The 27,030-nt window shown below is 35.5% G+C and overlaps 1 long non-coding RNA gene across 9 annotated transcripts in view; it reads right to left on the bottom strand.

Annotated features, from left to right (window-relative positions):
• LOC123614609 (uncharacterized) overlaps positions 1–27,030 on the bottom strand; it is a 93,941-nt gene that overhangs the window by 25,198 nt on the left and 41,713 nt on the right. For all 9 annotated transcript variants that reach the window (XR_012509034.1, XR_012509032.1, XR_012509027.1 and 6 more), the window contains 2 exons: positions 23,238–23,307; positions 4,531–4,616 (listed from right to left, as the gene is read on the bottom strand). This is a non-coding gene — a long non-coding RNA (uncharacterized LOC123614609). The remainder of the gene's footprint in view (positions 1–4,530; positions 4,617–23,237; positions 23,308–27,030) is intronic.

The following is a 27,030-nucleotide window of genomic DNA, read 5'->3' as shown; positions in this document are numbered from 1 at the left end:
TAAAAAAAAAACAAACATAAAATCAAAACAGAAACAGACTCATAGACATAGAATACAAACTTGTGGTTGCCAAGGGGGCAAGGAGTGGGAAGGGATAGACTGGGATTTCAAAATGTAGAATAGATAAGATTATACTGTATAGCACAGGGAAATATATACAAGATCTTACGGTAGCTCACAGAGAAAAAAATGTGACAATGAATATATCTATGTTCATGTATAACTGAAAAATTGTGTTTTACACTGGAATTTGACACAACATTGTAAAATTATTGTAAATCAATAAAAATGTTAAATATATATATATATAGAGATAAGAGATAAACAAAACAGAATAGAAAAACAAAAGAGAAAAACAATAAAATCAAAGTTGGTTCTTTGAAAAGACCAACAAAATTTACAAATCTTTAGATATACTAAGAAAAAAAGAGAGACACTTCTAATTACTAAAATCAGAAGTGACTGTGGGAACATTACAAGTGATTAATCAGATATAAAAAGGATTATAAGAGAGTATTATGAACAACTGTATGCCAACAAACTGGATAACCTAGGTGAAACAGACATATCCTAGAAACATACATTCTACCGAGATTGACTGTGGTCATAATTCATATGAAGAAATAGAAAATCTGAACAGACTAATAACAAGGAGATTGAATCAATAATAAAAATCTCCCTATAAAGAAAAGCCCTGGACCCGATGGTTTCACTGGTGAATTTAACCAAACACTTAAAGAAGAATTAATACCCATCCTGCTTGAACTCTCTCCCCCAAATTGAAAAGGAACATTCCCAAACTCATTTTACTAGGCCATCATTATACTGATACCAAAGTCAGATCAGTACACTACAAGAAAACTACAGGCCAATATTCCTGGTGAATACACATGTAAAAATTCTCAAAATACTAGCAAACCAAATTTATCAGCAAATTAAAAGTACCATATACCATGACCAAGTAAGATCTAGCCCTGGGATGCAATGATGTTTCAACATACACTGGGGATCAAGTACTGAATAATGACAAAACAAGGTTCTGGTCAAAAGAATCTTGGTTTCCTGTATATACTTGAAGGATACAGATTTTTTACAGAATGCAGCTTCAGCCACATTCCATAAGTTCAATTATGTTGACATCTTAATGTCATTCATTCCTGAATAGTCTATTTCAATTTTTATTTCTGTTTGATCCAGGATTTAAATACACATGATTATAAATTTCCAGAGAGATGACAAAGTCTCTCCACACAAATTGCTTACCAACTGCAAACCACATCTTTACAATGGAGATCCAGAGCCATTATCTCAGTTTCACTAAGAATGGGATGGCCTGTCCTTAAATGTTTTCTGATGTGTTGCAGTATGACAAACATAACCTACAAAGTACTCTTCCCTCAAACATTTAATGTGAAACTAATGAAACCTCTAGACATAACTTCCTTTGTACAGAAAATAACAAAGGTCAGAGTAAGGCTAAATGACATTATAAAGAAACAAAAAAACCTAAGCACACGGTAGATAATTTTCCTGGATTTCTCAAAAAGTCAACATTATTTTTTAAAATGAAGAGAAATGTTCTAGACCAATGGCTCTCTAACAGTGGTGCCCATCAAAATCACCTGGAGAGCTAGTGAAATATTCAGAGGCTCAGAGTCACTGAGGTAGGATAAGGCCTGGACCTTTGTAGTTTACCAAGTTCCACAGGTGATTCTGATACCCAAGAAAATTTGAGAGTCACTGTTGCAGACGAAAAGAGGCTAATGAGAGCTAACAACCAAAAACAATGCAGAATCTGGAATTCATTCTCTCTAGAAAATAAACAGCTATAAAAAAGCATTTTAGACACCAATGAAGAAATCTGCATACAGAATAGTTATTATTGAATTATGGGTAATTTCCTTATGGGTAATTATGGTGCTATGGCTATATCTAAGACTGTCTTTATGTTTGGGAAATACATACTGATGTAATAAGGGGTACAGTATCATGATGTCTAAAACATATTCTCAATGGTACAACAAAAAATACACAGAAAAATAAAGATGTTAAATTGCTAACAACTTTGAATCTAGACAGGAGTATTTGGGTGTTTATTCTTTATGCGTAACAATTTTCATGATAAAGAGCTGGATAATATATGTGGATAGTTTCTATTTTTGCTGTTATTAAATTGTCTTTACTTCTGGACAGAGAACATAAATTACACATTTTCTGCCTGTTGAAACTTTTATAGGCAAATCATTTTAAAAACTCTCCCAGATTCTTCAACAGCTGTTATTTTCAACATTTTCCCATTCACAAAATCCACAGGGTTTCTTTCCAGCATTAACTTTTTGATGTAACTTAAGGAATGAGGCCTTACTGAGAATCCTCTCACGTTCTTTACCTTCCACTAGATTTTATCAAGTATAAGTTATTTAAAATTTAATTACAGATGAATGGATGTGGCTCTTCTAAACTACTCACAATAATACAATTTTCTCTCACATCAATAACAGTAATGCAAGTGAAACAACAAAGTAAAGCCATTCTTTATGAGTACAGGCATGTGCCAAATACTATTTCAAGGATCTCGTAAGTACTACAACACATTTATTCCCATAACTGTGCTACTAAGTACTCTTTATTGTTGCCATTTACCAATAGTGCAAAATGAGGATAAAACATCTAGCCTCATATCACACAGGCAGTGAAATGGCAATGATAATAAAGTATGTGCTTCAGGTAGACCTTTTCCTACATTTCTTCCAGTGAGTTTTTCTCTAGTGAATTTGAAGGCTTTTCCAAATTTATGAAATTAACATATCTAGTAAAATATATTTATGGTTAGTAAATTATGACTATGAAGGCTACCCTATATTCTCACTAGAGAATGTCTTTTCTGAACTCTAAGGTGTTTACTGTGATTGTAAGTCTTTTAACGTTACTTAATCTGACTTCTTACCAGTATGAATACTGCACTGTTGGGCAAACATCAGATCAGGATGAAAGGTGTTTCCACATCTTTTATAGTCATAGGATTTCTCACCAGTATGAATTCTCTGATGCTGAGTAAGTTGTTCATACCCAGTGAAGACTTGTCCATATTCCTTATATTCATAAGACTTCTGATGATTATGAATTTTCTGATGTTGAGTAAGCTGATCATTCATAGTAAAGGCTTTCTGGCATTCTTTACATTCATAGGGTTTCAGACCTGTACGAATTCTTTGATGGGCAATAAAAACTGAACTAAGTCTAAAAGCCTTACCACATTCCTTACATTTATAAGGTTTTTCACCACTATGAATTCTCGCATGTTGAACAAGGTTTGAAATAAAACTAAAGGTCTTTCCACATTCTTTACATTCATAGGATTTCATAGCAGTATGAACTCTCTGATGCACAGTAAAGACTTAACTAAGTCTAAAAGCTTTCCCACATTCCTTACATTCAGAGAGTTTCACACCAGTATGACTTCTCTGATGTACAGTAAGTTTGTAATTATTGCTAAAAGCCTTTTCACATTCCTTACCTTCACAGGGTTTCTCACCAGTATGAATTTTAACATGTTGAAGGTTTAAGCTATGACTAAAAGCCTTCCCACATTCCTTACACTGATATGGTCTCATTGGTATGAATTCTCTGATGTACTCTAAGGTCTCTACCATCAGTAAAGTATTTCCCACATTCCTTACATTCATAGGGGTTCTCACCAGTGTGATTTCTGTAATGTCTGAGAAACTGGTAATGGTGTTGAAAGGCCTTCCCACATTCCTTACAATCAAAGGGTTTCTCACCATTGTGAATTCTCTGATGCTGAACAAGGTTCAAGCCACAACTGAAGGCTTTCCCACATTCTTTGCATTCAAATGGTTTCTCATCAGTATGAATGTACTGATGTTGAGCCAGCTGTATCAGAAGACTAAAGGCCTTCCCACATTCCTTACATAAAAAGTGTTTCTCACTAGAATGCATTTTCTGATGCTGTATAAGGTTTGGACCATGATTAAAGCCTTTTCCACATTCATTACATTCATATGGTTTTACACCTGCATGAATACTCTGATGTTGAGCAAGGTATGAATCATGATTAAAGGTCTTATCACATTCCTTATGCTTAAATGGCTTCTCGCCTATGTGAATGTTTTTATGATGATTAAGCTGGGTGGGAAGACTAAAAGCTTTCCCACATTCCTTACATTTAAAGGGTTTCTCACCAGTATGAAATTTCTGATGTTGCGTAAGTTATACATGAAGTCTAAAGTTCTTCCCACATTCCTCACATTCATATGGTTTCTCTCCCATATAAATACTCTGATGCTGCATAAGATTTGAACCATGACTAAAGTACTTCCCACATTCCTTACATTCATATGATTTATCTGTATTGTGAGTAAGAGAAGCATAATAAGTAGGCATTTTTTCATAGCTGCTTATCTTTTGACTGATGGATCCCTCTTGATGTCCCTGTTGTCTCTCAAATCTCCTTTTATATTTTGAGTTATTTCTAAAACTGAAGGCTTTGAGGCCAAGGGTTTTACTTACTTGCTTTATACCTTGTTCGAGCAAATTTATTTCATAAATCTCATTTTCTGGTGATAACTTCTCAGCTCCATAATTTGACTCAAGATCTGAAAGAAAACACATATTTTCCTGTAACACACATACAAAATCCATTAAAGAATGGCTTAAACCTAAAATACTTTCAGAGAATTTGAAAAAAGGATTAAGAAGAGCTCTAATAACAAAGATAATTTATGTAAGATGGTGATGTTCACAATAGGGGAGCAGATTAATTTTGTGGAATTTAGCTGTTAATCAAAATCATTTCATAAACTTGTTACAGGTATTGATATTCAAGTAACTCAGATAAACAGAATAAGAACTTTTAGGAATAAATCTTGAGAAGCTGTATTTTTAACATCTCTATCAGATGATTCTGATGCAGATTAGTTTAAGAATCTGTATTTAAAATTGGTTTGAATGCTTCGTTTTTACTATAAAAATCCAAAACCTTTACCATGGATAATAAGAATTCATATCAAGCCACTGTGCCTTATGTCTTTCACGCTGCCTCTTTTTTGTACCTAGAACATGACACAACCTTTTTTCCATATCTTCATGCTTTGCTCAGACCGTTTCATCTCCCAAGAATCCTCTGGCCTGTGCTCTTTGTAAGAAACATCCTTTTTATCTTATAAGTCTCAGGGTAAATGTCTTCCTCAGAATAGCTTTACCTGCTGGGCCCTACCTAAATAAATCCCTGTCCTTTACTCTCTATTCTAGAGCTCCATTCCTTGCCTTCATAACTGTGTTTCAATTACATTTTCGTTCATTCATTCATTAACTCATTTCTTATTCTGCATATTGTCTTATCCCCAAATCCACAACGGCAGACACAATCCTAATGGCATTCATCACTGAATAATAAGTCCATAGCACATAATGTGCTAAATAGATTGGAGAATTACTGATAAATAAAGGAAATTAGGCTGAGAGTAAAGGTTTATAATACAAAAAATAAGCTACTGGGAGAGGCTTATCATAATGAAAGAAAAAAAGACTGAAAAACAAATGAACACAGCAACAAGGACCAGGACGACAATAAAAAAAGTTCTGACATTAACATCATTAGCATCCCAGAAGAAGAGGCAAAATGTGCACAGCAGAAAAAAGTGTTGAAGAAAAGGGGCTAAAACCTTCCCGAGTTTGGCAAAACTCATAAACCTACAGACAAAAACCTCATTGCACCCCAAAGAGAATAAACCTAAAGAAATCCATACCCCTACTCATCATAATCAAACTGGTAAAAACTAAAGCAAAGGAAAAAAATACTTGAAAGCACCTTAAAAAACCCCAAACTCATTACCTATACAATATCCAAATAATGATTCAAATGACTCTAGGCTTCTCATCAGAAACCATGGGGGCCAAAGGGAAGTGGCACAACATTTTAAAGTGCTGAAAGAAAAATTCAACTCCAAATTCTATACCCTGAAAAAATACTGATCAGAAATGAAGATGAGATAAAGACATTTTTAGATGGTAGAAAACTTTGTCACCAACAGGCCTACTCTAAAAGACTTGCTAAAGGAAGTTCTTCAGACCAAAAGGAAATGATATCAGAAGAAAACGTGGAACACTAGGAATGAAGGAGAAGCAAAAGAAATGGTAAATATCTGAGTAAATTTAATAGACCATTTTTTTCTCTTGAGTTCTTTAGAGCATGTGCAATGGTTGAAAGAAAAACTGTATCATTGTGTGATGGGGCTTTCAATATATGTAGCTGTAATGCTACTATAGCATTCATATAAAACAAGAACAACATAAAGGGAACTATATATTGATATGTGATAACCACTGACTGAAAAAAGCAGGTTATAAAGCAACAATTTCAGTATGATCTCATTTTGCTCGACAGAAATAACTATATGTGTGTGTAAAGGTGTAGGAGGAGGGTGCTGAAGTAGGAATTACTAAAAAGTGTGATTGTCGGGGTTAAATTTTTAATTTGGACTAGTCTCTACCAGTTTTCTATAATGTACCTGTATTATGGCCATTATTATAAAGAGATATTAAATATTCTTATGCTCCTAACAAAATACAAAGGAAAATAGAGAGATCCATAAACTGAATGGGAGATTCTAACATACCTCTTTCAGTAATTTGCAAAAGTATGTATTTTTAAAAATTAAATAAACAAATTTACATAAAACACAAAACAAACCTGACACTACAAATACATGTTCCTTTTTCAATCACACACCACTTTATATAATTTGAACATACACTGCACTATAATATAAAGAAAGTCTCAACATACTTCAAAGGAGTAAAATCATATATTCTCTGATTGACCATAATATATTCATGCTATTATTAATTTATTTGGAAGTGGTTGATCAAAATTATAGTAATCTATACAGAGACAGGATATTATGTGATTCTTCACAGAATGCTATTGGAATTATGCATCCACCATGGAGTTTTCTGAACCAACTTAAGAGAAAATGTTTAAATCACACCAATTCAGAATGCCATGCTTTAAGAAAACTGGCCTGGATTTGACTGAAAAAAAAAAAAAAGCCAAAGTAAAAGAAATAATAAAATAAAACAATTTTAAGGTACAAAAGTTCTTTAGATTAAAAAAGGACTAAAGAAACCTAACAATAAATCAATTCATGAACTTTGTTTTGACCCTGAATTGAAACATGCTCACATAAAACCAAAAATAATAGTAATAATAATAATAATAAAGAAAAAGGAAACAGGAGAAATTTAACTATCAACTATACTTTAGAACATAACCCTGAAAGAATAACTTTCCTAGATGTGATAATGATAGCTTGTTTAGTTTAATTAGGATAATGAAATTAATTAGGAATAATGAAAGGTTATTTAGGATAATGTCCTATTCTTAGGAGATGCAAGCTGAAGTATTTAAGTATCTGGTGTCATGACTTACTATCATATGGTTCAGCAAAAAAGGTTTAAATCATTTAGATACATAAGTACATACAGCAAATGTGGGAAAATGTCAGCAACTGGTGAATCTACATAATGGTTTTAAATGGAATTCAATTATTATTCTTTTAACTTTTCTCTAGGTTTGAACATTATCAATATAAAAACCTGGGAAATAAAAGAAAGAGTACTCTTGATTCAAAGAAATAATCATGAAAATTAGAAAATATATTGAGGGAAAATGAGGAGTTACTGGGTATGGGATTTCTTTTTGGGGTGAATGAAAATGTTTAAAAATTGATTACAGTGATAGATGCACAACTTTGTGAAAAACTATTTAATTGTACGCTTTAAATGGGTGAATTTTACGGTACGTGAATTGTATCTCAATTGTTATATTTAGAAAAAATAAGACTGCAAACTGTTATCAAGATACAAATACTCTGGGAATACTGTTCCTGTGACCACTTACTTCAGAGTCTAGAAGAGAAAAAAGTTCAAGCAACCAGACTGACTAGAGATACAATCACGCACACATACATTCATACAGAATTAACACAAAATGAAGATTATTAACATGAGATTACAGTATATAATGGCTATTTATTTTGAAATGTAGATAGAGTAAAACTAGGAAAAATGGGAACTTGCAGGAAAAACTCAGGACTCTAATGAGTTCTTGTTTCTACTTACGGTTTTGTTTCTTTTATTTCCCAATCCTTGAACTAACACTAAGATGTCTATTTTTATCTGTTAGAATAATTTCTAGGAAAAATGTCTATAAGTCCATAAGCAATATCTTGTATGTGTCAATGACAGTCTCATTTGCTGCTTCTTTCATGTCTTCTTCACAAAGGTTTATTATGTTTCTGAACCTAACATTTTAGCTGCGATGTCCTCTTCACAACTGCTGAATCATCTTCTGTTAGGTCACTTTGCATCTAACATATTTAGAATTTCAAAGTAAGGTACAAATCCTACCACATTATTTTATTTAACTCTACAGAAATCCTATGGGCTTACTATAATTTGGTCAAAGTCTGGTGAATATAGACTAAAAAAAATGTCAATTTCCTGTAAACTCTCAAAGTATGATAGATGACTTTCTCTAATGGACTTTATAATAAATACTCTGCCATTCTTATTCAGATTTGATCTTCTTTACTGGATAATAAGAAATTTAAATATGGTGGCAGTTTCTTTTTAGTCATTACATCTTCCAAATATCACACTGCAAGTATCCACCATATTGCAGGTACCTGACCATCTTATGATTAACCCAAATTCCAATTCTAGGAATTTTCCATAGAAAACAGCTATGAAAGCACACATAATAAATGCACAAGAATGACCATCAGAGAATACCACATGATAACCAAAAATCAGAAACTTTAATATCTAATCAGCTGGCAGATAGTTAAATAAACTATGGTCTGCTATATGATGGCATATCAGGCCATTTTTCATTTATGATGTCCAAACAACTGATGAAGAAAAAAGTTAATGATGAATTACAAAGTGAGGCAAGCAGGATTTTAAAAGTATACCTAATTTCAGATATGGTACCCTGTCATTAGTAAAACAAACAAACAAATTTTGTTTTCGTATTCAGGATGTGAATCTGAACAAGGACAATTAGTAACTGCTCAGTGCCTGTTTCCTTATTAGGAAAATAAAAATAAGAGTAGCACAAAGGGTTGTCGGAAAGAAAAGTAAGAAAATGCAACTAAAATACATAACTACATATTAGTAACTGCTTGTATGTATTATTATTATTGAGGATAAAGAAAGTCACATTTGTTAAAGAAACTTAATTCTACTATTTTCCTTTTTCTTATATGTCATATAGTAAAATATAGTATAAGGCCTGCTTTCCTCGAATGCTACACAAGAATATTCAGAGCCTTGCCTGGAGAATGCAATTCCTAAATAATAATATTAGCAAAAAGGGTTCTCACAGAGACTAGAGAAAAGGTGCCTTCTGGCACAGACGCTTCAGAGGGAGAGGCACTGACACTTTGCTCTTCTCTCCACAGACCCAGAAATGAATGAAAACCGTGACTGAATTGGATTCGTTTTTCAAACTGATTCTCACATACCCACACAGAAAATACAACTGGAAAAATATAAACCAAAACATCAATAATGACCATCTCTAGAGTGGGACTATAATACTAACTTTCTTCTTTTTAAGTTACTTAGTAAGAACAGCTCCACACTATTACATCATCAAAAATACACAATAAAGCTACTTCCAAATTAAAAATAAGAACAGTTATCATGAAGTCAATACTTCCAACTATTAAAAAACTGAGCTTGTCACAAGGGTCATCAGAGAAATCAAAGTGACTTAAAGAAATAATATTAACCCGTTCTAATATCCTTTAGTTGTATCTTACCAATATCATTAGACACTTTTATTATCAAGATTCTTCTGTGAAAGAACACAATGCAGTAAGTGGCATCTGCAGACTGAGTTAAGAAAATGCGTGAAATATATAGTATTTCAGTTCTCTTCTGCACTTAATAACCAATTAAAATATCATTTTGGATATCATCCTTACAAAATGCTTTATAAAACCCTCATTTAGTAAATAAGATTCAACTACAATGGAACATTTTCTTGAATACTATTGTTCATAACATGAATACTGCTTAACATTATATCAAATATTTTTTTCATGATTCCTTATAAACTTAATTTTATTAAGCATATAATATTCTACCACATGAGTCTAGTGTGATTTGTTTAACTACTCAGTTTGTACAAGATCATTTTAAATGTCACCCCAGGTATCATAGTCTTTTGACTCTAGAGTAAGATTTCTAAATCTTGGCATTACTGACATACTGAGCCCAACAGTTCTTTTTGGGGAGTTGGGGTGAGAGGGCTATTCTGTGCATTGCAGAATGTTTAGTAGCATCCCTGACTTCTACCCGCAGGATCCAAGTACCATTGCCCCCCAGTACAGCAACAAAAATTGTTTCTAAGTATTACCAAATGTCCCCTGGAGGGCAATCACCCCTGGTTGAGAACTACTAGATCACTGTCATGCACACTTTTGATATTCTCATGAAATTACTATATACTTTCTCTCCCCTCAAAACCCACATTTAAAATGTTCTAACCATGTCAATATACTATTTCAAGGGGTTTGTGGTCCCCTGAAACCATAAATAGAATCACAGGAACTCAGGTTAAGAATTTCTATTCTAAATCACTTGAGTATCTCACTCATTTTCTTAAAATGCAGGCAGCAATCACAATGTATCACATATTACTAATGTTCCTGTTGTGCAGAAAGTTGAGGGGAATATGCTAAAATCCCACTCCTGGGCATATATCAAGAGGAAACTCCAATTCAAAATGATACATGCAAAAAAAAATGATACATGCACCCCAATGTTCATAGCAGCACTATTTACAATAGCCAAGAAATGGAAGCAACCTAAATGGCCATCAACATATGACTGGATAAAGAAGTTGTGGTATACTTATACAATGGAATACTACTCAGTCATAAAAAAGAATAATGCTATTTGCAGCAACATGGATGGACCTGGAGATTGTCATACTAAGTGAAGCCAGAAAGAGAAAGAAAAATATTATTCATCACTTATATGTGGAATCTAAAAGAAAAAATGACACAAATTAGCATATTTACAAAACAGAAACAGACCCACAGACACAGAAAACAAACCTATGGTTACCAAGGGGAAGGTGGGGTGGAGGGATAAATAGAGGCCAGAATTTGCAGATACTAACTAATACATATAAAATTGGTATGTATTTTCTACTTTTTTCTAGATATATATTTTCTATACAATAAGGTCTTACCTTGTATAGAACAGGGAACTGTATTTAATACCTTGTAATAGCATACAATGAAAAAAATATATACTGCTTTTCATATTATATATTATATATATTCCTTTTCACTATATATATAACTGAATCACTATGCTGTACACTAGAAATTAACACATTGTAAATCGATTATACCTCAATAAAAAAAATTTTTAATGGCCATACATAAAGAACAGCTAAAACTTACTATATGCCTGGCAATGCTCTAGGGGGCTTTACACATTTAACTTACCTAATGTTCATTACAAGCCTGAGATAGCTAGAAAGAGACAGAGCCATGATGCCAATCCAGATACTCTGGATCCACAGTCCCTATTCTTAACCACAGCACTGTACTCCTTCTCAAAAAGGCACATAAAAAAGAAGTCCAAAACATAAGTTGAGTTGCCAAACCTCAAAGGAGACCTGCACTACAAATTTAAACTGATGAGACTCCCTGCCTCCTACTAATACCAACTTCTGTGCTATTCCTTTCCCACTCCTGAGAGACTAACAGGCTGATTGAAATCATCTATCTCCATTCTTCATTTGCTTTGAAAAGTATGCCCTCAAAAAACAAGATATCTGATGTGGAATTCTGCCTAAACACTAATTTCCTCCTTACCAAATCAGGGTCTGAAACATAGCTTTAACATTCATCTCTGGCGGTTTATTTCCATATCATCTTAGAAAAAAATCAAGTGCACTGGAAGAGGTGAACGATTTGCCAAATGACTAAATTAACAGTTAAATGGAGAGATGAGGAATAATGGGGTACCACAATGGTGGGCTGCAAAACTTCTCATAACATCTATATTGAAAAAGTAAAAGCGCATTTCCCAAACAAAAACCAAGTATGAACTCACCCTTGACTTTCAGACGTGTAGCAATAAAACTCATCCTCTTTGGGGTTCTTTTGGATAATGGTACGACTGGAGCGGGAGAAGTCAAGCATGACTCCCTAGGCTTTTCTTGCAACCCAGACTAAATATGAAAGCACCTTCAGAGCCACACCTTCCCTCACATTGCACAAAATGGGACGGAAGTAAATAGAGGAATCGGTCCCTGAGTTCGCATCTGATTCCTGGGGACAGAGCTCTGAGAATGCTGTGGTTCTCAACGCATAGCTGTCCTCCTGGGGGACCCTCAGAGGCACTTCCAGCTCTTAAATTCCCGTCCCAGTTCCAGGTCTGTGCCTTCTTAAAAAAAACGTTTCATTCTAGGCTCAATATCTGACCTTCCTACTGGGGCCATTGCTCTCCTGCAGCCCCTGTGCCTGTGAGGGAGAAACAAAAGAGGGCCACGGGTCCCACTGACATTCACACAGCCACAGCAAAGCACACCCAGTCTCCCCGCCACAGCAGCACGCGGGAACCCTGCACACCGTGTGTGGTGCACGATGTGCACTCTCACGCCCACACTCTGGTCGGCCACTTGGGAAGGCACGCTCCCCACCCCCGCCCCTCCTCTCCTCAGGGCTGCACGGCAGCACGGCAGCACTCTCCATCATGCGTCAGTCATCGCCCCCGGCTCCTCCTCCTAAGCGCCCCTCTCTCCCAGCCACACTGACCGGTCTGTAGGACTGCAGAGGCCTCACACAGACACTAAGTTCTTCCTAGGACCTGAAGGCCTCACCTCACTAAGTCAACGACCATGGGGAGCAGAAGTGGGCCGCTAATTCAGCGCGGTGGCCACTGGGAAATACAGCCCGAGAGGACCGCCTCCCAAGCCTAGAACTGGGCTGGTCCGATTGATCCCAGCATGCAACTCGGGCCTGCCACGAATAGTGCGCAGGCGCAAGCTGCTGCCACAGTGAGGCTCGCTTGTCTGAGAAGAGTTGCTCTTTCTTGAAGCATCGCCTAGCGTTCTTTTCTCTTAATGGAGAAAAAATGCACTTGAGCATAACCACTAAAGAAGAAAGAGCCTTATATATAGAAAGCCCTAAAAACTTCACCAAAAAAACTGTTAAAATAAGCAGATTCAGTAAAGTTGCAGGGTACAAACATACAAAAATAAATTGTTTTTATCCATTTACAACAAACCATCTGAAAAAGAAATTAAGAAAACAATCCATTCTCAATAGCATCAAAAACAATAAAATACTTAGGAATAAATTTAGTCAAGTGTACACTAAAAACTAAAACACTGATGAAATAAATTGAAGAAGACACAAATAAATGGATAGATATTCCATGTTTATAAATTAGAATAATTAATATTGTTAAAATGTCCATACTACCCAAAGCAATTTACAAATTTGATGCAATCCCTGTCAAAATTCCAATGGCATTTTTCATAAAAATAGAAAAAACAATCCTAAAATTGGTATGGAAAAACAAAAAATCCTGAATAGCCAAAGCAATTTTGGGCAAGAACAAAGCTGGAGGCATCACATTGCTGAGTTCAAATTATATGATAAAGCTACAGAAATCAAACTATAATACTGGCACAAAAACAGACATAATGGATTAGTAGAACAGAGAGCCCAGAAATGAATCCACACTTATATGGGCAATTAATCCATAACAAAGGAGGTGAGAATATACAGTGGGGAAAAGCTAGCCCTTTCAATAAATGGTGTTGGGAAAACTGGACAGCTACATGCAAAAGAATCGAACTGGACTGCTTTCTCACACCATATATGAAAATAAACTCAAAATGAATTAAAGACTTAAATATAAGACTGGAAACTGAAACTCCTAGAAGAAAATTCAATTAATAACAGTTTTCATCCTTCCTTTCCAACTTGTATGTCTTTTAGTTCTTTCTATCCTCTTATTTCAATGGCAAGGACCTTGAGTACAACGCTGAGTGGAGATTGTAATAGCAGACATGCTTGTTTTATCCTTAATGTTAGGGTATGCTTTTAACATTTCAATATTGAGTATGATGTCTTTTGTAGTTTTTTGTTTGTTTGTTTTGGGGGATATTCCTTAACAGACTCAGGAAATTACCCTCTAGTTCTAGTTTGCTAAGAATTTTCATCATGAATGGGTCTTATATTTTGTCAAATGCTATTTATTTATTTCACATATCAAGATGATTGTATAATTTTTGTCTTTTTCTTTGTTAGTGGTAAAATGTACTAAATGTTAAAAAAAATTATTTCCTGGAATAAAACTCACTTGTTCATGATGTAGTATCTTTTTGTATGTCACTGGTTTTGATTTGCTAATAGTTTGTTAAAGATTTTTGCATTTGTGATTATGAAAGTTTGGTCTGTATTGTTTTCCTTAAATAGCCTCATTAGATTTTGGAAACAATTTTATTCTAGACTTACAAAAAAGTTAGGAAGTGTTCCCTTTTTATATTTTCTGTAGGAGTTTTTGCAAGATTGACACAATTTCTTCCATAATGTTTAGGCATAGGGTTTTCTTTATGATAAACTGTTTTTTTTTCTTTTTTATATGATGAATTGTTAAACAGACCACTCACATTTTCTATTTCTTCTTCTGCTAAATTTGTAAGTTTTTTTACAATGAATTTGTCCATTCACCAGATTGTCCAATTTACCACCTTCACATTTTTCTTTTCTTTTTTTTTTAAACATTTTTTATTGAGTTGTAGTCATTTTACAATGTTGTGTCAAATTCCAGTGTAGAGCACAATTTTTCAGTTATACATGAACATATGCATATTCATTGTCACATTTTTTTTCATTATGAGCTACCATAAGATCTTGTATATATTTCTCTGTGCTATACAGTATAATCTTGTTTATCTATTCTACATTTTGAAATCCCAGTCTATCCCTTCCCACTCCTTGCCCCCTTGGCAACCACAAGTTTGTATTCTATGTCTATGAGTCTGTTTCTGTTTTGATTTTATGTTTGTTTGGTTTTTTTTTTTAGATTCCGCATATGAGCGATGTCATATGGTATTTTTCTTTCTCTTTCTGGCTTACTTCACTTAGAATGACATTCTCCACGAACATCCATGTTGCTGCAAATGACATTATGTTGTCATTTTTATGGCTGAATAGTATTCCATTGTATAAATATACCACTTCTTTTTTATCCAGTCATCTGTTGATGGACATTTAGGCTGTTTCCATGTCTTAGCTATTGTAAGTAGTGCTGCTATGAACATTGGGGTGCAGGGGTCATTTTGAAGCAGGGTTCCTTCTGGATTGATGCCCAGGAGCGGGATTCCTGGGTCATATGGTAAGTCTATTCCTAGTCTTTTGAGGAATCTCCATACTGTTTTCCACAGTGGCTGCACCAAACTGCATTCCCACCAGCAGTGTAGGAAGGTTCCCTTTTCTCCACAGCCTCTCCAGCATTTGTCACTTGTAGACTTTTGAATGATGGCCATTCTGACTGGTGTGAGGCGATACTTCATCATAGTTTTGATTTGCACTTCTCTGATGATTAGTGATATTGAGCATTTTTTCACGTGCCTGTTGATCATTTGTATTTCTTCCTTGGAGAATTGCTTGTTTAGGTCTTCTGCCCATTTTTGGATTGGGTTGTTTGTTTTTTTCTTATTAAGTCATATGAGCTGCTTATATATTCTCGAGATCAAGCCTTTGTTGGTTTCATTTGCAAAAATTTTCTCCCATTCCATAGGTTGTCGTTTTGTTTCACTTATGGTTTCCTTTGCTGTGCAGAAGTTTGTAAGTTTAATTAGGTCCCATTTGCTTATTCTTGCTTTTATTTCTATTGCTTGGGTAGACTGCCCTAGGAGAACATTTTTGAGATGTATGTCAGATAATGTTTTGCCTATATTTTCTTCTAGGAGGCTTATTGTATCTTGTCTTATGTTTAAGTCTTTGATCCATTTTGAGTTTATTTTTGTGTATGGTGTAAGGGAGTGTTCTAGCTTCATTGCTTTACATGCTGCTGTCCAGTTTTCCCAACACCATTTGCTGAAGAGACTGTCTTTATTCCATTGTATATTCTTGCCTCCTTTGTCAAAGATGAGTTGACCAAAAGTTTGTGGGTTCATTTCTGGGCTCTCTATTCTGTTCCATTGGTGCATATGTCTGGTTTTGTACCAATACCATGCTGTCTTGATGACTGTAGCTCTATAGTATTGTCTGAAGTCTGGGAGAGTTATTCCTCCATCCTCTTTCTTTTTCTTCAGTAATGCTTTGGCAATTCTAGGTCTTTTGTGGTTCCATATAAATTTTATTATGATTTGTCCTAGTTCTGTGAAATACATCCTGGGTAATATGATAGGGATTGCATTAAATCTGTAGATTTCCTTGGGCAGTGTGACCATTTTAACAATATTGATTCTTTCAATCCAGGAGTATGGAATATCTTTCCATTTTTTTAAAGTCTTCTTTAATTTTCTTAATCAATGTTTTATAGTTTTCTGTGTGTAAGTCTTTCACCTCCTTGGTTAGATTTACTCCTAGGTATTTTATTACTTTGGGTGCTATTTTAAAGGGGATTATTTCTTTACTTTCTTTTTCTGTTGATTCATCGTTAGTGTAAAGAAATGCAACTGATTTTTGAACGTTAGTCTTGTAACCTGTAACCTTGCTGAATTCTTCAATTATTTCTAGTAGTTTTTGTGTGGACCTTTTAGGGTTTTCTATATATAGTATCATGTCATCTGCAACAGTGACACTTTTACCTCTTCTTTTCCAATTTGGATCCCTTTTATTTCTCTCTCTTGCCTGATTGCTGTGGCTAGGACTTCCAAGACTATGTTGAATAGGAGTGGTGACAGTGGGCAGCCTTGTCTTGTCCCAGACTTTAGTGGGAAGCTTTTGAGTTTTTCACCATTGAGTACTATGCTGGCTGTAGGTTTGTCATATATAGCTTTTATTATGTTTAGCTATGTTCCCTCTATACCCACTTTGGCGAGAGTTTGTATCATAAATGGGTGTTGAACTTTATCAAAAGATTTTTCTGCATCTATTGAGATGATCATGTGGTTTTTGTCCTTTCTCTTGCTGATGTGATGTATTACATTGATTGATTTGCATATGTTGAACCACCCTTGTGTCCCTGGGATGAACCCCACTTGATCATGATGTATAATCTTTTTTATGTGCTGTTGGATTCTATTTGCTAGTATTTTGGTAAGGATTTTTGCATCTATGTTCATCTGTGATATTGGCTTGTAATTCTCTTTTTTGGTGGTATCTTTGCCTGGTTTTGGTATCAGGGTGATGGTGGCTTCATAGAATGAGTTTGGGAGTATTCCCTCCTTTTCAGTCTTCTGGAAGAGTTGAGAAGGACTGGTATGAGTTCTTCTTTGTATGTTTGGTAGAATTCCCCAGAGAAGCTGTCCAGTCCTAGACTTTTATTTGTAGGGAGGTTTTTTATTGCTAATTCTATTTCATTTCTAGTGATGTGGTTTGTTCAAGTGGTCAGTTTCTTCCTGATTCAGTCTTAGTGGACTGTATGTTTCCAGAAACTTGTCCATCTCCTCTAGGTTATCCATTTTGGTTCCATATAGTTTTTCATAATATTCTCGTATGATATTCTGTATTTCTATGTTATTTGTTGTAACTTCTCCATTTTCCTTTCTTATTTTGCTTATTTGTGCTCTCTCTTTTTTCTTCTTTGTGATTTTGGCCAGAGGTTTGTCAATTTTATTTACCCTTTCAAAAAACCAGCTTTTGGTTTGATTGATTTTTTCTATTTTTTTAAAATCTCTATTTTATTTATTTCCTCCCTGATCTTTACAATTTCCTTTCTTCTGCTGACTTTTAGGTATTTTTGCTCTTCTTTTTCTAATTCTTTTAGCTGGAGGGTTAGATTGTTTACTTGAGATTGTTCTTCTTTTCTGATGAAGGCCTGTATCGCTATAAACTTCCCTCTTAGCACTGCCTTTGCTGCATCCCATAAATTTTGTGTGGTTGTTTTCACCTTCACATTTTTCATAGTAGCTAATTTATGTTTTATAAATTATGTTTGTAATATCTTTGTAATATGTGTTAATGCTTCATTTTTCATTCTTGATATTGCTAATTTGTGTTTTCATTCTTTTTGTTGGACTAATCAATTTCATAAATAACAGGATTTTTAACTTGGTTTTTCTCTTGCACATTTTTTCTATTTCACTGATTTCTGCTCTTTATTATTTCTTTCCTTCTAGTTTGTTTAGGCTTGATGGGATGATCATTTTCCAGTCTCATGAGATTTGGAAACTGAATTCTAAGTAGGAACATTTTTCATAGCCTGTAACTTATAATATGAAACTTAGGTTCTTTGATGTGAAAGAATTGAAAGCTGGCCTGAATTAGAAAATGAAAATTCGTTAGGAAGATATCACAGTAATTCAGGGCAAAAATAATGGGTTAGACGAATGTGGAAGTAACAGATATAGAGAAACTGATATAAGAAAGGTCATATTTTATAAATAAAGCCAAAGGCACTAGTGAATAAACTGGATTGTAAAAGAAAGAAAAGATCACTGAAATGTGTATTTTCCATGTGTCCCTCCAGATCTACTCTCCACCCATCTCTGCCTTGTTCTGTGCCTTCAAGGCTAATCATTATGGGCTCCATCAATAGGCTGGACCAGTTTAAGACTGGAGAGCAGGAAGAGTGAAACTGGATTGTATATATTCCCTGGCTCCCTCCCTACCTTATCAAAGTTGGCTTTGACCCCCCACCAAAGGTCACACATCTTATTTGAGGATCCCTATTTCCTCTGGGTCCAGTAACTGCTCCTTGCTTTGCCTTTTCAAGCTTGGACACTATAATGGTTCCCTCATGATTGGAAGCCTCAGAAAACCATACTATGCTTTATTGTTTCACCTTAACCTGTCCACACATTTGTATATTGTCATTCTGTCAAATTCTCAGCAATCCTTTAAGACCTTCACTCACATAAGAAGTAATCAAGACTGATTTCTAAGGGATTTATTGGAAAAATGTATGGCCTCCTAGTGTCATTTGCTGAGATACAGGAGAAAGAGAAAATGGGTGAGGCTAGTAGAAAAAAATAATTCATTTTTAGATACATTACTATTAGACATCTGGGGGAGGGTATAGCTCAGTGGTAGAGTGCATGCCTAGCATGCTCAAGGTCCTGGGTTCAATCCCCAGTACTTCCATTAAAGATAAACAAATACATAAAAACATAGTCACCTCCCTCCCAAAATAAAAAAAAAATAAAAATTTGTTAAAAATTAGAAATTCCATCAGATATCCAGTGAATAGCAAGTATTAAGCTGAAGAGAAAGATTACTGCAAGTGTTGTAAAAGTCATTTACATATGGGAATGATTTGGATATTTTTTAAAGCCAAATAACCAGATGTGCACACACAAAGAGAATATGAAGCTACAGGCGAGGAGAACAGTCCCTGGTATAGTACAGAGTTAACAGATCTAGCTCAAAAGGAGTGGGTAGCAAAGTACAGTGGGAAATAGCCACCACTGGGGCAGGAAAGAACCCAGAGAAGGTGGCAATTTAGAAACTATGAAAACAAAGTGTATCAAGAATCAAAGAGTTGCCAGTTGTGTCATTTTGCTTCAACAGTAAATAATGTGAGGCCTGAGATCTGCAGATAGTATCCGCAAACACAGCAGTCACTGATGATTTCTTAAGAGCAATTTTAGGGGGGAGGTATAGCTCAGTGGTGGGGTGTGTGCCTAGCACATACAAAGTCCTAAATTCAATCCCCAGTACCTTCATCAAATATAAATCAATCAATAAATCTCATTACCTGCCCCTCCAAAAATAAAAACCATAATGAAAAAAAAAATTTTTAAGTGTTATTTTAGTGGAATGAGGAGGAAGAATGCTCAATTATAAGAGCATGAAGAGAGTCTAGTAAGTGACATGTGGAAACAATGACTACAAATTGCTATTTGAGAAATTTTAATATCCCAGAGTCTGACTTTTAGTTTCAACGAACCAAGTAGTTGTTCTTGAAATTATGAAAGTTATGCACTTACGGTCACATGGATTTACCCCACAACCACAGGGAAATACCCTATGATTCTTCTATTGTGGCTTACATAGTTTCCATACATCTAATTGATCTACCTCAGATATCTACCACGTGGGGGACCTGCAGAAGCTGGCACTCTGCCGTGGACTGCACACACACCTGGCCCAGCACTAGGAGCCGAAGGAGGACACCGGGCAGGAGCCAGCGGGGTGAGTCAGCAGAGGAGCAGCCACCTGGAGCCCGGGGCCCGCACTGCCCTTCAGAGCATATGGCTACTGCTTCTCTGCTAAATTCTAAATATGGCGCCAATGTCACCTCTGCCAGCCCTAACCCAAAACCATTCAGGAGGGAAGTTCTTGGAAACATGGTTCCAGCTTAGCTAAATTGATACAGTATAACACTATCACCATCATTTGTTCCAAAAAAATAAATCTGATCATGTCATTCATCTGCTCAAAAACCTCTAGTGGTTCCCTTTCTCTTTTGGGATGAAAGTCAAAATAGTGACACTGCCTACAACACTTCACATAAGCTGGCACTTTTAACTCCTACTACTTGCTCCTCCCTGTGTCTCCCTGCAGCCACACTGGTCACCTAACACACAAGTAATGCTCCTTTCTGTGTCTTTCCTCTACTTGTCCCCTCTACCCTCTACATTCTTGCCACCAGCTCTGTGCCTTCATTCCTCCCTCAAGTCATTCTAGACTCTTCAAATATCACAGTTTCAGGGAGGGATCTCCTGACCAGATTATTTAAAACCAAACCAGCTGAGGCATTCCTGCTCCCCCGCCTTCCTATCCCTTACTTTTTACTTTCCAGCAGAGCACTTAACCATGAACTGAAATACTACAGTGTTACCTGTTCAACATTTTCTGCCACTCCCAGTAGAATGTAAGCTCCATAAGGACCATTATTTTTTTCCAATATTATTTATTACTATATCCAAATTGCCTATAACAGTGACTGGCCTATAGTAGGGGATCATTGAATATTCTGGATAAAATGAAAAAATGAATTAATGAACTGAATGTATAGCTGTATGTTCTCCATCTGATCTTTAAATGAAGCTCACCACTCTCGAGTTCCCCTTTCTCTTATTTCAACCCTACCTAAGTTCCTATTACCAATATATGTTGTTGACAGCCAAGTGTGTATTTCCAAAGCAAACCTTCCATCTTTGTTCCACTCACATATACGTGTGCGTGAACTCTGATTAGACATGTGCATAATGCAGATGCCTTAGATGCCTTTTCAGCACTCCACGTGCTAAAAAGAATGTGCAATATCGTTAAACCCAAGCTACAATTCCCCTGGTTTCTTGATATCAAGAAATACCACCACAACCAATTCAGTTGCTCAAGTTTTAAGAGAATTGTAAGTCATTGTCCACACCAGCTTTAAACCACCCCTTATGACACAGTCACTAAATTTAGTGCATGCTTCTAAGGAGGTGTGTCTCAAGTCCATGTGCTCCTCTTTTGTGTTTATTTTCATCATATTTATTAGAATCATCATCTTCTCTCATCTGGTTTGCTTCAAAAGTCTCCTAATTCTTTTTTTCAAGTTGACTCTTGCTCAATTCAATAAGCTATGCTCATAATTTTTAGGCAAACTGGATAATTTTTTAAATGCTCTCTTTCTCCTTGATAAAAAACCTTAAATCATTTTACCTCCTTGATAAAAGCCTGAAATGACTGTTGGGATTCATGGTACACATTCTTAACCTAACCTGTAAAACCCAGCAAACTGTCATCTGACCCTAACTCAGTAACCTCAGCTCATGCCAAATTCTCTTGTTCTTGGCACCTGAGGCACACGGGCTTTCTTTCAGTTCTTTGTATGTCCTATGTTCCTTCCTGCAAATGGCGTTCGAATGTGCTTTCCATTTGCCAAGAACACCCGCAAAGCTGATGAACTCCTCCAAAATATTCAGGGAGTAGCCAAAGCTGCAGACACAAAGGGAAGCTTTCCAAGATCCTGAGATATACTATTCCGAATGCCTCATTGCAGCACCTGTACAACTACAATTACATAATTATTTGTGTAATTGTTTGTCCAATGTCTGGATTCCCCACAGATACCCTTGCTGTCCACCACTGTGTCTAAAACACGAGTGGTACAGAGAGGGTACTTCACAGAATGAGATGAATGGATGAATGACTATTGTGCAGTGCTGTCAGTAACTGGGTAAATTCTATAACTTCCTCAGCAGGAAAAGCAGAGGCTGGAGACATGGGTGTTACTTTTTAAGAGCAAAAAGGGACTGAAGGTTGGAAAACAAGATGCTAGGAGCACATTGGTGTTCACAAGCCACAACTGTAGATTGTCAAAAAGGTAAGTGTATATTTCAAAGGCAGAAGAGAGAGAATAAAATATGAGAAAAGTGCTCACAAGTATCATGATGGATTTTGTGGCTCTAGCCTCTGGGGACATTTCTGGGGGTTGCCTAGTGCTATGAATGTATTGGACTTGCTGTTTGTGCCTGTGAAGAAAAAATATAGATCCACTGGCCCATATCTTGAGTCCCAAACAAATAACATCAACACAGGAGTAAATAACTGAGCATATTGATTCTGTAATTGTGTTCATAAACAAACAGGAACAATACCCAAAATTTAACTTCACACTGATGTTTCTGCTGTTCTTCTGTCCAATCATTCTCATGGGAACCATGACATTTATCAGCAAATGAAACAGCCAGCTCAGGATACATGGAGAATTGATATACTTCGGGGATTTGAATTTGAGTTCTGCCCACTTGGAGTTCATGGGGTTAATACTTAAGGCCTGGAAGCCACCCAAAAGACAGGTGGTGCTGAGGGAACTTCCCCAGGCCACTCTGTGAAAATAAAAGACAAGTTTACATCCTATATCATTTAGGAAATATTTCAATCCAAAGACTGCCATTGTTGGAGGGATTCCTCCACAAAGAAGGGTCAAAGTATTGACTAAAGCAAGATGGTTGATTATTTGCTCTAATGGTCTCAATCCATGCCTCCTTAAAAGACAGCAGATGTAATGACAAAGGAGTGAAACATTCCCCACAGTCCCTATTCCACTCTGAGCGAGGATGACCATACCCATTGCCATGTCAACAGAAATCTTCTCTCGGGGGCTGAGGTATGATGATTTTGCTCAAATCCACAGAACCTGGGGAGAAACAGAACACATGTGTGAATTTCTTCAAGTCAAGTGAAATATGGTTCTCACCATAATTTCTTTAAAATCTCCTTTCTGGGACCCTAGTCTACTGTCATGCATAAAAATCCATCCCTAAAGTTTGTTTCTCTTAATCACCTAGTATATCTGTCATAATACTTATAACAACTGAAATTATCTCATTGGATTATCTTATTTTATTGAAGGATGACAATTTCCTCTGATAGAAACATGAGGGCCATGAAAGTAGGGATCTTGTCTACCTTGTTTTCAGTCCATGTCTAGGGTTGAGAACATTCCGTCACTAGTAAGCAGTCAACAAATATCTATTAGATGAATAAATGAATGGAGTCATTATTTTCATCTCAAAAGTTATTTTAATATGTCTTTTATGTTAATAGATTTCTTAACATGGAATGCAGATTCTCTACTTAATAATTTAAAGAGTGCATTAAGCTCACTAATTGTGTTATTCAAAACTGCATATCCTTGCTTGGTTGGGAGGTTTTGTTTGTTTTTGTTTATGTAAAAGCGTGGTCTTCCTGAAAAACAGATGATCAAGGGTCTTATGCTGCACCGGATCCTATCAAATACTCTTTGTCCAAAGTTATCTTTCTATAAACCAGTTCAATCTTTGAATAGAACTTTTGAGTCAACCTAGACTGAATTGAGCAGTATATCTTAATAAAAATACAACATAACAAAGATATTTTCCAAGACTATACATGGTTAATGTGACAGTGAACATTCAAGCAATCTCATTCCATTAGGAAGAAAAGACTAACATGACCCCAGGCACACAGTTATTCAGTATTTTTCTAACTTGTCCAAAAACTTGGCAAGAAAAATTACTCCTCTTTGAAAACTAGATTACTTTCTGTGTTACATTCAAAGAACCAGCTGAAATACTTTAGAAGTAATAAGCTAGTAATTTGCCCAGATATTACACAAATATGCAAAATTTTAAAATAGACTGTGCATAAACACTTCAAAAACCTTAGGAATAAACTAGGTCAGTGATACGTTGGAAATATGAAAGTAAAAAAAAAATTAAATAGCGTAAAAGAAATCCTTAATGAGTGGAACTAAATTCCATGTTCTTGGATGGGAAGATATAACATGTTGTCAAGATTTGAAGTTTCCTCAAATGTGTAGATTCAAGTCAATATCAATCAAAATAGTAGATAACTTGGGGGGAACTAGGCAATTTGCCTTAAAATTTAACTATAATTGCAGAAGAAAATTCAATTCATTTTCCCCAATACTTTATTATCAAAATGTTCAAACATACAGAAACCAAGTCTTTTTTAAAAAATAATAATGATTAAGTGGACTGACCTACCCAATTTCTTAAAATTTAACACAGCAGTTAAAGTATATAGTACAAATGATAAACAGCCAATAGGCACAAGAAAAAATGCTCAATATTGTTAATTATCAGAGAAATGTAAATCAAAACTACAATGAGGTATCACCTCACACCAGTCAGAATGGCCGTCATTCAAAAATCCACAAATGACAAATGCTGGAGAGGCTGTGGAGAAAGGGGAACCCTCCTACACTGCTGGTGGGAATGCAGTTTGGTGCAGCCACTATGGAAAACAGTGTGGAGATTCCTCAAAAGACTAGGAATAGACTTACCGTATGACCCAGGAATCCCACTCCTGGGCTTGTATCCAGAAGGAACCCTACTTCAGGATGACACCTGCACCCCAATGTTCATAGCAGCACTATTTACAATAGCCAAAACATGGAAACAGCCTAAATGTCCATCAACAGGTGACTGGATAAAGAAGATGTGGTATATTTATACAATGGAATACTACTCAGCCATAAAAACTGACAACATAATGCCATTTGCAGCAACATGGATGCTCCTGGGGAATGTCATTCTAAGCGAAGTAAGCCAGAAAGAGAAAGAAAAATACCATATGAGATCGCTCATATGTGGAATCTAAAAAACAAAAACAAACAAACAAAAACAAAGCATAAATACAGGACAGAAATAGATTCATAGACAGAGAATACAGACTTGTGGTTGCCAGGGGGGTGGAGGGTGGGAAGGGATAGACTGGGATTTCAAAATTGTAGAATAGATAAACAAGATTACACTGTATAGCACAGGGAAATATACACAAAATGTTATGATAACTCACAGAGAAAAAAAATGTGACAAAGAGTGTGTATATGTCCATGAATAACTGAAAAATTGTGCTGAACACTAGAATTTGACACAACATTGTAAAATGATTATAAATCAATAAAAAATGTTAAAAAAAAAGAAGTTGTGGTATATTTATACAATGGAATATTACTCAGCCATTAAAAAGAATACAATAATGCCATTTGCAGCAACATGGATAGATCTAGAGATTGTCATTCTAAGTAAGCCAGAAAGAGAAAGAAAAACACCATATGGTATCAATCATATGTGAGATCTAAAAGAAAAAAGAAGACACTAATGAACTTATCTACAAAACAGAACCAGACTCACAGACACAATAAGTAAACTATGGTTACCAGGGGGAAAAGGGCTGGGAAGGGATAAATTGAGAGTTCAAGATTTGCAAATATTAACTATTATATATAAAATAGATAAAAAAACAAATTTCTTCTGTATAGTATAAGGAACTTATTCAATATCTTGTAGTAACCTATAATGAAAAAGAGTATGAAAATAATATATGTATGTATATGTATTTACATAGGAAACATTATGCTGTACACCAGAAATTGACACATTGTATGTAACTGACTATACTTCAGTAGAAATAAAGTATATGGTACATATAAGAACAATCAAACACAATGGCTTAGAACGAAGTGTACAGAAAAATATTATAAATAGGAAATTCAACAAATGAGAAAATAACTGCTCAGTGTAAGAGATTGAAACTGGTGAGTGATTTGGAAAGTATAAAGTTGGACTGCCAAATCAAATCTTACAGACAAATAAATTTCAGGGCTGAAAAAAAAATCATCAAAAGAAGCAGGAGCCAGACACCTACACACAGAAAGAAACAGTAGCAGAGGTGCAACTGACCAAGAGAGTACCGTGGCCGATAATGAATCCTGTACAGTCTCTGTGCTTGAGCAAAAAGTGTGGCAAGGCCTCCCTCAAGTCTATTTACCTTGAGGTTTATCAAGATTTCATTAAATTATTAAATCCTTGTGAGCACTGACCCTGTACTGACCACTGTCCTGATCTGTCATATTTGCTTTCAAGATTTTTATGTTCCTCTGAAACAGAACAGAAGACAGGATCCACATCAGATGCCTGATTGTGAGACCAATATAATATCTCAGAACCAAGTCTTGGACCAAAGTATGCTATTTGGAATGAGAGACTATTCAGCTGTGAGAATATTCACTGGTAAACATACATCTTCTGTAATTGGGTTTGGCATTTATTTCAAGGTGTATTATTTTGATCTGAAGATCAAAATTTACAATAATATAATTCCCTAATGCACCAATTCTGATGAAAATTCAGACAATGTATTTACATCGTCATACAGTGGACACATAGAATTTTTCAGAGTAAACTAATTCCCCAAATTTAGTCTCACCCAGACGAGGTCCAGTGGAAACAAAAGACATAAACATTCATTTAAGATAGTCTGTGCACCAGGCCTATAATTTGCTCTATTACACATTTAATTCATCTTGACCCCATGCTTAGGGAATCTCAGACCAAGAAGGTTTAATCAAAGG

The sequence above is a fragment of the Camelus bactrianus genome, chromosome 9 (assembly GCF_048773025.1).
Source record: "Camelus bactrianus isolate YW-2024 breed Bactrian camel chromosome 9, ASM4877302v1, whole genome shotgun sequence".
Classification (NCBI taxonomy): Eukaryota; Metazoa; Chordata; class Mammalia; order Artiodactyla; family Camelidae; genus Camelus; species Camelus bactrianus.
Note: the sequence above shows the minus strand (reverse complement) of the source record. Positions and strands in the feature narration are given on the sequence as shown.